Source organism: Anas acuta, chromosome 14, assembly GCF_963932015.1.
Source record: "Anas acuta chromosome 14, bAnaAcu1.1, whole genome shotgun sequence".
NCBI lineage: Eukaryota > Metazoa > Chordata > Aves > Anseriformes > Anatidae > Anas > Anas acuta.
In genome coordinates this window covers 16,719,501-16,733,022 of record NC_088992.1, presented here as the reverse complement: position 1 = coordinate 16,733,022, position 13,522 = coordinate 16,719,501, and the positions used below count along the sequence as shown (strand labels likewise).

The 13,522-nt window shown below is 40.1% G+C and overlaps 1 protein-coding gene across 11 annotated transcripts in view; it reads left to right on the top strand.

The window, feature by feature from the left end:
* The window catches only part of TENM2 (teneurin transmembrane protein 2), a 1,136,432-nt gene that overhangs the window by 456,345 nt on the left and 666,565 nt on the right, over nucleotides 1-13,522 (top strand). For 9 of the 11 annotated variants that reach the window (XM_068697798.1, XM_068697795.1, XM_068697797.1 and 6 more), the window contains exon 7: nucleotides 3,040-3,089. The gene's annotated coding sequence lies outside the window, so the exon portion shown is untranslated. Of the gene's footprint in view, nucleotides 1-3,039; nucleotides 3,090-12,404; nucleotides 12,645-13,522 lie in introns of those variants that run through there. The other 2 variants (XM_068697788.1, XM_068697789.1) reach the window with 2 other exon arrangements.

Sequence of the window (13,522 nt, the reverse complement as noted above, 5' to 3'; positions counted from 1 at the left end):
AGGACGTACTCATGCTAGATGCCTTAATCTGAATGCGAACAACTCTTCAGATCACATTTATAATATTTTCCATTTCCAAACAAATAACTATGAAACATAAGCTAGTTAAAATGTCTTCAGTGGTGAAATAAAATATAAAAATACATAGAATTGGCAAATAAAAAAACAAGTGACAAATTTGTCAGCTTCATCATCACTTTTTCAAGTGGCAGCAGCCAAGTTATCCCTATGCTAACTATCAATCAATTTACTTTTTGCAGCTGATAAGATATTGTCTAATTAAATTGTTTTAATTGCCTTTGACTTTTAATGCAAGGAAAATCACAATATGCTTTCCATTAAAATGCTCCCTACTCATTTCTGTATACTGTGCTTGTCATTATGTAGTTAACAGTTGTTCCACAGTGATATCAAGACTCCATATTTTCTCTTTAAACAAGGATACTGAAAAAAATGCAGGACTATTTTCTATATCCTAATATATTTTCTTTATTGCTGGCAAGATTGAGTAATGCCCACTTATACTCTCTTCTCATTCTCAAAAATAGTTATTCAAATACCGTATTTAGAAACATTTGATTCATTCTGTCACTGCATTTGCAGTTAGAATGCTAATTCCGGAAAATACTATCTCCCTGTTTTTCACACTGATTTATTTACTGTTTACCTTTTCTTATAAGGCTATAATGAAGCACATAGATAAAAGTTGAATTCCTGCTTTATGAAAGTAAGAGAATTAACTGTTAATTATACTACAGGAATGTGTGTCAATAAGACTCGGCCAGAATTAGGACTGTAGATCCTCAGCAGTTGTATAGCTGCCCTGAGTATGATGGCAAGCACACAAGGGCAGTATTAAATATACCGGATCTAAGTTGTAAGATTCCAAGAGGACTCTCTCCAAGTATTTGTCTGTTATCTTCTGCATTTGCAAGGCAAAGGGTGGGGAAGAGGCAGTCAATTTCGTGACAGTTTGTCATCTTAAATCCAGAAAATACAGCAGTGTTTCTGGGGCTGGCATTTCAGCCAGTTCAAACCATACTTCATCTTAGTTCAGCTCAGAAGTAAAGAAAGCTAAACCAGCTATAAACAGTCATTGCTGCAAGATAGGAAAAACATGAAAACAAACAAAAAAAATGCAGAAAGGAGAACTTATTTCTCTGGGCTTTCAGGTAACCAGATGGGAGGAAAAAATTTTTGAAGTGCAGCCATTCTGCATTTAGTTTACTGTCTGACCCAATAAATTATTTTCAATGCTAATTGCAAAGAAGATAGCACCTAAAAGTTGTATGTAAAGGCTTCTGTCACACTGTCACAAAATTGCTCAACGTTTAGCATTCACCCATTGCCATATGCTGTACTATACCCCCTGCTTCTGGTTTACAAATAAAGTACAAAGCGCTGCAGCTGTATCTTCTAGCCATTTCTTCGGTGAACAGATAATGATATATCTAATGCTGAAATATTTGATGTGACTAGTGGACATTTTAGTCACCGCAAAAGTCCTTAATCTCCCTAGGATCCACAGTAACAAAATTATTTGATATGAGAACCTTTGATATTACAAGTTGTATTTAACATTTCAAGGCTCATTTGAATCAGCTCAGCTCACTGAACTGCTAAAGCATACAAAACAACACATCTTGCAGAGAGGAAAAACCTATAGATGTGTTTCATAGCCTAAAGGTATATTAAAAAAAAAAAAAATCATGGAAAATGAATTGCTGAAGATAAGGCCCAACATTTTATTGGTGCCATTCATTTCAAAAGTCAGATGAAAGCACAGTTCTGGTGCATTGCACAACAGAAGTGTAGATGGATCTACAGATGGATGCAAAGGATACTACTGAGATTTCCATGACATACTGGGGAACCTCTTAAGACAGAAATTTTGTTGTGACTCACAAATACCTGTAGTGCGTGAGCAATCAAATTTCACATTGATCCATAAATTACTACATCATGAACTTGATTTCTTTTCCCTGTTGTAATCCATTAAGATGCTAGAAAATTTTAGTTTTCAGTAGGGATATGCAGGCAATAACATCTTCCCACTGTGCCTTGGCAGCATACTAACGGCTATTGCAAAACACTTAGTGTAAGCATTCAGCCAGGTTTCTGCCCACAGCAGAAATAAATGAATAAATAAGCTTTCATCCAGTTGTGCTACCCATGTTAACACATTGTTTTGTAACCTCAGTATGAAATAGAAAAAAAATCATTTCAGGGGTTATGTATTTTGTGGTACATTGAAGAGGGAATCTTAAGTAGAAGGTTTTATGCCTTTAGAAAAGCGTATCTTTGTACTACTCCAAGTGCTTGTCTTCTAAGTACAGCACTAGAAAAAGAGTGCTTTCTACAGGTCTGTCTTTTAAAATACATATATATATGTTGATAATGATGAACTGATCCTGAGGCTTTATTCAGGTTACATTTTCAGTGACCCAATGGGACAGATTTTGCTGTGGGGGCATTTTGTTAACAGGCCTGAAGGATTAATCTTGCATTTAATTTCTAAGACCAGCACAGTTTTTGACAAGACACTTCTATTTCTGTTAGTGGTGTAAAGTTATTGCAAAGAAAAAGCATGATATAATGTGCACATTTTCTTCCTGTGGTGTTTTTTTGAGGGACAACATGAGTGGTCAACGAATCAAAAAAATAGTAAAATTATGTGAAAAAAAATATTTTTCACCAAGAGTATCAAATTGCGTGTCGTAGGAGCTTGCATTTGTAGAAAGATTACATATAACTAGAGTGGTGCCTTTTAGGAAGCATGAGAGAATCCAGTGATATGTCACGCAGTTTCTGTAGGGGAAGGTCTGGTCTAGGCTGTCAAAAGTTAGTAAAATTCTCTGTTCTAATTCAAATTGATGGTGGATCATGTTCTACATTTATAATAATTGCATAAGAAGCATTGCAAGTAAGTTTTTATTCTATCAATCTATATATAAATACTGTGAGATTTAACACATACCTTACAATATCTTTCACAAATGCTGGTAATTTGCATGGTTTTAATGTTTTTTTCTTTTATAGTAGGCAATACTCAAAATCCAGAGGAAGAGGTTGCAATCTACAGGAAGCTGGTAGGTCAAATTTTAAAATTATATAAACTGCAGTATAATTAGGTTGACAAAAAAGATATAAGCGGTAAGGTAATGAAACTTGCATTTACTGGGTATTCAGAGATATGCAAAATCATTTTAATTTACATACTGAGGGGGAGAAAATGTGGTTTAGCAGAGGCAATTAACATGAGAAAGTAAGACAGATGCTGTGCAAATAATTCATAATGAATAATTTCTTTGCTTCATTTTGTGTTTGCAAGTTTTCCAAACAAACTAGTTTTTCTGATGTATATGTTCAAACTGTTTGCTGAATAATATCTATGCATAATTTTTTGTCTGTAATTCATTCATAAGCAGAGCTTTTTGAATATTCAGGCTTTTTTGAATGGTTATGTAGGTTGTACAACACGTTTCTCATTTCCAATTGGAGAAACATAAACTTACAGCTTCTGCTGTGAATAATCACAATATTATTTTACCAAACATTCCTGCTAGTACACTCATTTGTTAAAATAATCATGGAAAAAGAGATGCAAACAAAAGCAAGTAAATTAGGCTGGCATGCCCTCTTTTGTTTCTCATTTGGAGAAAATAAATTGTACCGTCCACAATTCTGTTTGTCTTTAATTGAAATGTGAGGAGGATGAAAACACACAATCATAGTCTTACAGGTTTCATATGGTTGTATTGTAGGGTTGTACTTAAATATTTCCTTACTGCAAGGAGTGTGCTCTAATTGTGTTCTCATGTGTTCTTGTTTCCAGTTGTTCAGACCCACTACCTGACAAACTGGTGTTTCTTAACTACAGTCTGCTCTTTAAGCAAGTCACTTGCTAACTGATGTGTCGTGCCGCTTGCCTCTCCACTTGTTAGGGCTAAATTTCCATCCATTCTGTAGCAAAACATCGAATCAGCCTCTTCTGTGTAGCATAAAGGAAAGGCATATATGTGGGAAGATAATGAAGATAAATACACTATTTGTTGGCAGTCAAGGTGATTAATTGCAAGAGACGGGCTTAATTATGCCAGTAGTAATAATTGGTGTCATGGACAGAGACCTTTTTTTTTTTTTCTTATGGCCCATTGTTCAGAATGTCTCGAAGTTTAAATACAGACACCTTAATGAATTAGTACAAATAGTAACTTCTTAAATAACAGGCATATATTCTTAATTACATTTAGAGTCATATTTACTTGAAATGCTGGACAAGTCAGTTTTTACTCTTCCTGTGAGTGAAAGAGGTCATCAGACCTGAGAGACTGCTGTGTTCTTAAGACAAATCCTGTGTGATGAACTCAGTAACAAGTGAATTCCATTTTCAATGATCAATGAATTCCATTTGCAGCATATTATTATATATATTTTTTAAGTTTTTATATTTAAAATATGTATATTGCAGAGTTTCTATTTCAGTTTACCATTTTAATAATGTTAATTACAAAAAAATAGGAATAAAATCTTGGTATTGGTAAGCTGAGCTTCACATTCCTAAGGAAGCAGTGGGAGAATTTTAAGTTCTCCTTTTGAGATACCTTTATATCCCATTTATTCCCTTGCACAGAGGATCTGACAGTCTCAGCTTACACCTTTCCTCTTGAGATCAGAAAATAGCCTGGGAATTTCTTACAACATGAGAAGTGCAAAGGAATCGCTCAAATCTTTCTAACACTAATAGGACAGGAGAACTCAGGGAACTAGAAAAACGGTTTCACTAATGTCAGTTCCACAAACATGTATCAGTGTTGAAGTTCTGCTCTTCTCTTATTTTATGCTGAATAATGTGAGAACACTGAGACAACAATTTTAATAACTAAAGTACACATGTATGTCTTTGGAAGAGAACAGTAAAAATAGAATAGCTTACTTAGTAAGTCCCAGTTTAGTAGCTTGTTAACTAGCAATTACAAGTTCCTTTGGGTACAAAGAAATGATGTCTTGTCTCTAATGAGCACGGCAAGCTAAACAATTATTTGAAAATACAGAAAAATATCAATGAATTGGCACTGAAATGAGAAGTAAATTGTACTTCACTAATTTGGCATGTTTTATCTAGCTAATGGGTTCATTTTTTAAATGAGATATACAAAGTGAAGTAAGAAAACAGAGAATAAAACATCCACTAAATTTACCTAGTTGGATATACATTCTTACTGCTCCTTGGGTTGCCTCCCTTCTCCCTATCTTTCTTCTCCCATCTTCTCAACTTATTAAAAAATCCAGACATAGTAAAGCCTTACATTGATTACATTCTGTTTTCTTCATTCCTGTTTATCTACAGCTTAAACGAGTATGTTTTGGAATCTGAAGTTGGTTAGTTTTTTGTTTGTTTGCTATAATATGATTGCTATAGTATGATTGCTATAATACATTGTCTTCATAATCTTAAAACAGACATTCTAGATTATACATCCCTTTGAACATAATTCTTGCTCTAACTTCCCGTTCTATTCTAGATGCCTTCATTTTTTATTTATTTATTTTTTTAATACTGCTCAAGTTCTTAGTGGTAGGACTGATAAATTAACATGTTTCTTTGCATTATATGGATTTATAACAAATAAACAAATAAAGTGATACCATATCACTTCACAAATCTATTGCCCAGTGATGTTACAATGAATTAAATATTGGGCTTCTCATGGACTGCTCACTGCAGTTTAACACAACAGATAATGGAAGGAGATCAGGCATGAAAAATTCCTCTTTATCTCACACCTTTTGTCACACGAAGTAACTGATAACCACTAAGTTCATCATCTTTCTTTCATACAACATTCAAAAAATCATGCACTTAAACCATGACCTTGACAGAGAAAGGACTGTGTCATATTGTCTAGGCAGGAGCAAAAATGGGGCCCCGATCCTGAATGGAGTCATTGGATTTTATCAGGAGGATAGATAAAGCAAGTGAATACTTTAGTGTGTGCTTTTCTGGAACATTGTTCCAAGGAAAATATTTTGCATTTAAACAAGGGAGGATAGAAGGAGGTAGAAACTGTAAGAATTACTCATTAAATTAAGGTTAAGGAAATCAGAAATAAAATTGTTTATCTAGCAGTTTATTTAAAATACACACCAGTTACAATGTTTCTACTATTTCATTATGTTATTAAAAATGATATGAAATAACACAGAATTTATGCTTTTTTTTTGGGGGGGGGGAGGGAAAGTTATCCCAATCCTGAGATTTGTACGTTGGTTTTATTATTATCTAATATTTCTTGTTATCTTTTGCATACCAGGGAAATGAAAAAATATATATTATATTTTCCAATGTCAAATGAGCCCACAAAAGTTAAAAAATTCAATAATATGGTATTTTTATTTAACAATTTTAGCTTTTTTTTTAAAAAAAAAAAGTTTTTATTTAAAAGGAACAAATGCTGTTAGCAACGTTTGCATTGGTATTTTCTGTAGGGGTAAAAGGGCATCGCTTAGGTAAACTGTCATATATCACATGCCCTATTTTGCATATAGTACACTTCTATTTTTTTTTTTTCTGTTTCTCCTTTCTCCCAATTATTCTCTGCAGTTTTACATGAATTTTCCAGTAGATGATTTGTCTGCACCTTTTTACATGCTTACTGATAAAACATACTGCTAACTTAATATTGATTTTGAGTCAGACTTGACAGCTCATGCTGATTGAATTAGCTTCAATATTATGCAAAACAACTACCATATCCTTTAGAGGTCGCTTTTTATTTTCTCTTTCTCTTTGTATTGTCCCATATCTATTATTCAACTGCTTGATGTAGCTCTATTATTCAGCTCTTGTTGAACTGACTTTCAACTGTTGAAAAACTAGGCACTGGACTAGGCACTACAACACTGTATGTTGCCATTCACCTTGCCTGTGACCTGCACTTACAGTTTCATTTACTCCCATGCAGATTATGTAGCTGTGATGTACCTCATCCACACCAACAATACTTAATGCAGAACTGAGAAAAATATGTCTGCTATCAGGAAGAAATGCTGATTTTATCCTTAGTTCACTTTGGAAGACCCACTGTTATTAACCAAAATGCTCCCAGCCTTTTATCTTAATCTTCTTGCTGTGTGATCTGGAAATGCAAAGGCCTTTCTATATACAGACAGCTACATAGAGTATATACTTTAATGTAATGGGTACAGCATCTCAGTAATTAACGCAGGAAGACAAGTGAAACTGTTCATCCTCTTGGTGTCACAGTCATGAAAATGGCTAAGAGAATTAACATTGTAATAGCTTGCAATTACACTCAAGAGCAGTCAGTAGCTTGCGAAACCAAACTAAGGACTAGTTAACAACTGTATCTTCCATTTATGTTACAAGAGTAATGAGAAGACGAATCTATTATTCAGGAACTGGAATCTCAAATATGTACTATAAATGAGTATAACTCCAGTAACTAAATAGGCCAGAAGAAAGTAAGAGCCCTGGGTTGTGCTTCACACAAATTAGAACTGCCCCGAGATTTGTGTGTTCAGTTTAAGACTTGTCTTAGCAGTTTCACATCAGTGTGTGACAAGTGCTCTTGGTGTAGTAGCCACAGTGAAAATCGTGCATCCTATCACCTCTCCAACAGCGTTACCAAATTTCAGTACCCATGAGGTGTTCCCTGAGAGCTGGACAGTTTGAACACAAAAACACATCTCAGGACCCAGTGAATTCTCCTCTTGCTCTGCCAGCTGACCAAGGCTCATCATTTGCTTACAAATGGCACTAATGCACTTTAACAGGAAGTTGACAGCCAGGTTCTTCAGAATGCCTAGGAAATAATTGTGTTCAGCAAAAGCTACCACATGAGAAAAGGGTTTTAGTCAGGAGCTTTGTATGTAAAACACAATACAGACATCTGCCATGACAGAGAGATGGTATTTTACTGGGTTTTGCATGGGGGGTCTCATTAGGGATGGCTGTGTACAACAAACATGCTCATTTGCAGACAGCAATTTTTCTAATGAAAAATGATCCATCTCTTAGTACAACCTTGTTCTGCACCTATGAAAGTCTGCATATTTTCTTTACTTTCCACTGAGCAGGTATTGCCTACAAAGACTTTCCATTTTTTCTCCTCTTCTCCTTCTTCCAGAACTGCAAACTTGTTGATGGCTTTGAATTGTTCAGAGCCGTTCAAGCATATAGCAAGTAGCTTTCTACCTGCTCGGTACTTCCATTTGAGCCATTTCAAAGACAGGCTATAATTCTTACGAGGTAGATGGGCTGGCTGTGGAAGGGAAATTAAAAAAAAAAAAAAAAAAAAAAAAAATGCTAAAGAGCTAAAGGGACTGGAAACTACCTCAAAATACTAATACAGTTTCAACACTTTTTTCTTCTATTGTTTGACAAATTATGGACAGCTTCTGGCAATATTTAAATGGTGGCACAAACTCTCTTATTTTAATGTCAAACATGCATCACATTTATTGTATTACTAAAGATGGTAATTCCAGTGTGTTAAAATTCTGTATCTTTTCCCTCCTCCTTTGTTGGAAGCTCACTGCATGATACTCAGATGTTTTTCCTGTACCACTGTGGTACCACTATGTGGTTACTTCCCTAGAACAGATACTCCCAGGTGTATTTCTTTCTTTTTCGTGTTTTTTTTTTTTTTTTTTCCTTTTTTTTTTTTTTTTTTTATAGTCCACACATCTGTTTGGAGGATTTATTTCTTACTATGCAATCTTAGGCATAGGATTAAGAAAGAAATTGGAACATCTAAATGAGGTGCAACCAATGATATTCTATTATATGTAATAAACGTGGAAAATTGTACCAATTAATTAAAACAATCCTGTTTACAATGTGTTAAAGTATTCAAGAGGCATTGTTCAGTAAGGTAGGCCCTCTCTTTATTCTGAAGAGTTGAGTCCTACATTGCTATGGTTGCTCATTGCATATCACAATTCATAGCTTATAAGGTTGGAAAAAAACTATGCTTATCGTCTGGTTTGACCTCCTCTGTAATGTCAGTCAGTGAACTTCACCTGAACTTGACCCAAATAACCACTCCATCAATTCCATAACTTACATTTGAGATGAAGCACATCTCTCAGAAAAATGTTTCAGTTCTATATAAAGACTCAAGCAACGCAGAATTCACATTCCATAGGCAAAATGTTCCAGTCATTGATTAGCTGCAGTATTAAAATTTCACCTTCATTGTACACTACATTTATATAGTGTCAGCTTCCAGAAACTGTCTTTAATTATGCTTGTTTTCATCAAGTTATAGCAATGTGTCTGGTGGAACAGTTACATACTGATAGAGGAATAATGATATTTAAGGACATGTGGAAAAATCAGCATTTCCAGGTTAGCAACTTCAAGCACATGCTTAAAAGGCAAGGGGACAAGCATCCAGGATTTATCTCTTGTAAACTGCAAATCTTTTTTTGTTTTCTCCTTTTTCCTTTCCTTTCAAGTCACGCTGAAGGGCAATTTTTCAAAGAAGTGTGAGGAAGAGAACCACGGCCTTTCAGAAGGTGGATGAGATGTTCTCATGTCAGCAGGCTCTATAAGTGACAAGGTGATACTCAGAGAGACTTCGGAGATGCTAGGGCTGAATCTAAGAAAGCGTGCACGTTCTAGGTGGTGCATTACAGCCCCACCTTTTAAGCATTTCATGCATGGAGCAGTTACTAAATATATAGCCAACAGGAAACAAGGCAGGTCTGTAGTCCCATTCCTTGGGCACTTTGCTAGCATCTGAAAAAATATGTTATTGGGATTCACTACTTGGAATTTGTCCTTGAAGGTAGGCGCTCTTTAGTTCCTCTACAGAACTAAACAATGGTAAAAGATTTAAAACATGCTAGAGGAGGAGTAGCCTGTGGTCACCATTTATGTACTAATCCACAGTTCTAACGCAATAAATGAGGTATCTGGTTTATTCTCCTCAGCCTTATGCATATTCAGTCTCATGCCTCTCATTCCCAGGAGAGTACCCTTACCACTAGATTAAAGGGATGGGAGCAGAGTTCTCTTCTGTTGAAGCTATGTCACCACATCTAAAAGATTTCAAGATTAATTTGAATAGAGAACAAAAGATAGAGCATGGCTTCCTTGTTTTCTAGTTAAGACTCTCACTGTTGGGAGAAGACATGGTTATCCTTCTAATAGCCGTAAGTTTTCTCTCAGAAATTACCATTTTTACATGGATATCATTTATCCTAACTGTGGACCTGAAGCCAGTGTTCCTGCACTGGTCTTTCTAATAATGCCTAGATGTGTAATTTTTGTTTATTTTTGCTTTGTTACTCTCTCAGCTACCCTTTCACTCACACCTGTCATTTTTACAAAAGTGTTAACAGTGGGAGCATGCATTCAGCTATTCATCAGGACAAACTAACGCTGTTTTCTGTAAACCGTCTTCCAGGAAACAATCACCCAACTTGAAATGTAAACCTCATTCTTTTTTACTAGATACCTGACCTTGACTTCAACATTTCTGTTGAACAAATGAGGCCACCTTACCAAGGTGTCTAGATTGGTCTATGCCATTAACCTATATCCATCATAATTGACCATCAACAAATCTTTGTTGCATGGCGTTTAATCAGCCATTTGTTCTCTCTCAAATTGCTGATAAAGACATCAAGTAGCTTTGAAACATTCTCTGTATCACTGCTAGAAACACTCCTCCTACAAGAGGAAGATTTACAAATATCTTTAGATTGCATGGGCTAAGTGTACTTGGCTTTTTGCTAATTTCTGTTTAATCATCATAAGGATCAAGGCACATGCTTTATGGGCTGCTCTTACTGACATTCCATTACCTTTTTTTCCACTGGAACCTACGTTGCATCAAAATGTAGTTTGACAAGATTTGTTTCCCATCTAAGCGTAATTCTCAGTTTTTCATCCTGACAGGGACAACTCATTACTTAGCGGCAACCATCTTTTTAATACATCTCTAACATTCATTTTTGCAGTCTAGTTTATTTTCAAGCAGAGATATTATTTCCAGTAAAATGACTATCACAGTATTTCTATGTGAAAGTCTCTCTGCAGAATCGTGCATATTCACTGTGCATATTACGTTCAAATGTAGTCTGCAGCATTTCAGACAAGGACAAATCTTGAAATCTGTGAAATGCCATAGAAAAAGATGAGACCAGGAGAAGTTGTGGCTACATGGATGTTCTTCACCTCTGTGAATAAATTCAGTCCTCAAGCTACAGCATTGCATGCAATTTACCAAGCTCTACTAGTATGCTCCACTATCCCCTCTTCTCAATTAACCTTGAAAAGCTGAGAGATACTTCCCTGCTGATTTCTGGATTGCCCCTTAAAACTCCTGCTCTTTGTTGACAATTACAAAACTAGAGCTGCAGTCAGAAAATTAAGTCTGCTGTAGTTTCTTTCTAATCAGACATTTACAGTATGCTCTCCCCAGCTACAAGTAATCCAATGTGGTCTCGTTTACTTCATTTCTCAACACAGGTTTTCTGTTTTATGGAATACAGACATGAAGATTGTTACGTTTTGCCAGCAGATAGAGAAGGCCCTGCTGCTGTGCATTACCCATCTCTATGGTTCCTTTTACTGCAGTTTTTGTGTATCATGACGGACTTAAGTTGCTACTTTCCTCCTGGCCTTGCCACTAAGTTTTATAGCTGACACCAGCTTGTGCCTAGCCATTTGCCGTTCTCTAGTCTTCTAATCGACATTGCTTTGGTGCTCCTTTTTTGGTGCCATTGGTGCTTTCACTGATCTGTAGCACAAGGGAAGGGGAAAATTTAAGACTAGGTATGAGCCAACTCTTAACTGTGCATTACAGAAGAGATAAACTGTTCTGTGTGGTATTGAGGTATCGCTGCACAGGATGGGTGTTGTGTGAGGAACCGAGGCCGGGGGTAAGCTGTGGCTTCTTCACTGAGGGGAAGGGGATGGCAGTACCCTTCCCTTAGTCAACAACTGCCCGACAGTTTGCCCAAACACCTCTAACTCGGGGCAGAAAAGAGGGAGGCGATTTTTGTGACAGCTTTTTATTCGCGCGACGAGTTTTTAACAATTCATTGCGGCTCCGCGGCGGACAAGGACGGACCCGGTGCGCGGGCACCACGCACCGCGGCGCGAAGCCCGGCGGGCCCTGCCCGCGGCCCGGCCTCGCCCGCCGCCCGCCGCCGCCTTCCCCTCAGGGCCGCGGCGGGGAGCGGGGGGCGCCCCCCCTCAGCCCAGCGGCCCCAACCGCCCGGCAGGGGGGCGCTGCGGGCGCCGGGCGCGGGGATTGGCTGGCGGCCGCGGCGCGTGCGGCCGGCGGGGCTGCGGGCACGGCGCGGCCGGCGGCGGCTGAGGGGGGCGGCCGGCGGGGCGGGCGGGCGGCCGGGCTGGCGGGGGCCGCGCTCCCGCCCTCCGCCGCGGCTCCTCCGCGCTGAGCCGGGGGGCGGCGGCTGGGGCTGGGGCTGGGGCTGCTGCCGCTGCGCCGCTCCTCGGGGGGAGGGACGGGACGGGAGGGGAGGGAAGCGAAGGGAAGGCAGAGCAGGCGGGGGGTGTCCCTCGGCAGTGAAGGAATCCGCCGCACCGGCGCGAAGTTCTCTCCCAGCGACGCTGCGAGGCTGTCGGGCTGCTCCTGCTGCCGCCGGTAATGCTCCGTTCCCCGCTGCTCGCTCGCTCTCCCCCGCTCCCTCCCCGCGGCGCTGCCCGGGGGCACCCGGGGCTGCTGCTGCCGCCGCCGCCGCTCCCGGCCCCTTCCTCGCCCTCCTGGGCCGCTGCCGAGCGCTCGCCCCGCTCCGCGGAGCTCCCGGCCGCCGGCTCGCCTCCTCCCGCCGCTGTCCGTACCCCCCCCCCCCCCCCCCGTTATTTCCCCCGCTTCCAGCCGTGCTCGGAGCACGCACGGCTCTGCCTCAGCCCCCAGCGCCGCTCCAGCCGCCGTGCATTTGTATTCCGAAAGGGAATTAAAAAAAAAAAAAAAAAAAAAACAACCAACAAAACCCACCCAAACCGCTGCTCTGCATCAGTGCCGCGGGCTGGCAGCGAAGGACGGCGGCAGGCAGCCGCCCGCCCAGGGGCCGAGCCCGGCACCGACCCCGCACCCCGGGGAGCCCCCGGCGAGGCACCTGCGCGGCTGCCGGCGGAGCTCCCAACTCCGCGGCTGCCCGCGGCCCCCCGCCCGCCGCACTTGGTGTCAGGATGGCCCCGTGTGAACGCGCCGCTGTCCGCCGCGGGCGGCTTCGCCTCGCCGCGGTGCTGAGCGAGCCGTCCTGCTCGGGGCGCTGAGCCGGGCATTGTCTGCCTGCTGCCTGCCTGCCTGCAGCCCCGGCGTGTGCGTGTGTGTGTGTCCGGGGGTGAGATGTGTGCTTTGTCCTTGTGGAGATGGACCGAACCTCGCTGACGCGCAGCACGCAGGTATAGTAGCGGAACTGAAGTGCGGGAGCGTGGAATTGGAGGATTTGTGGTGATCGCAGGTTTAGGCGTGTGGGAGAAATAGTGTGTGAGATCTAGGAAATTCAAAACGCGTGC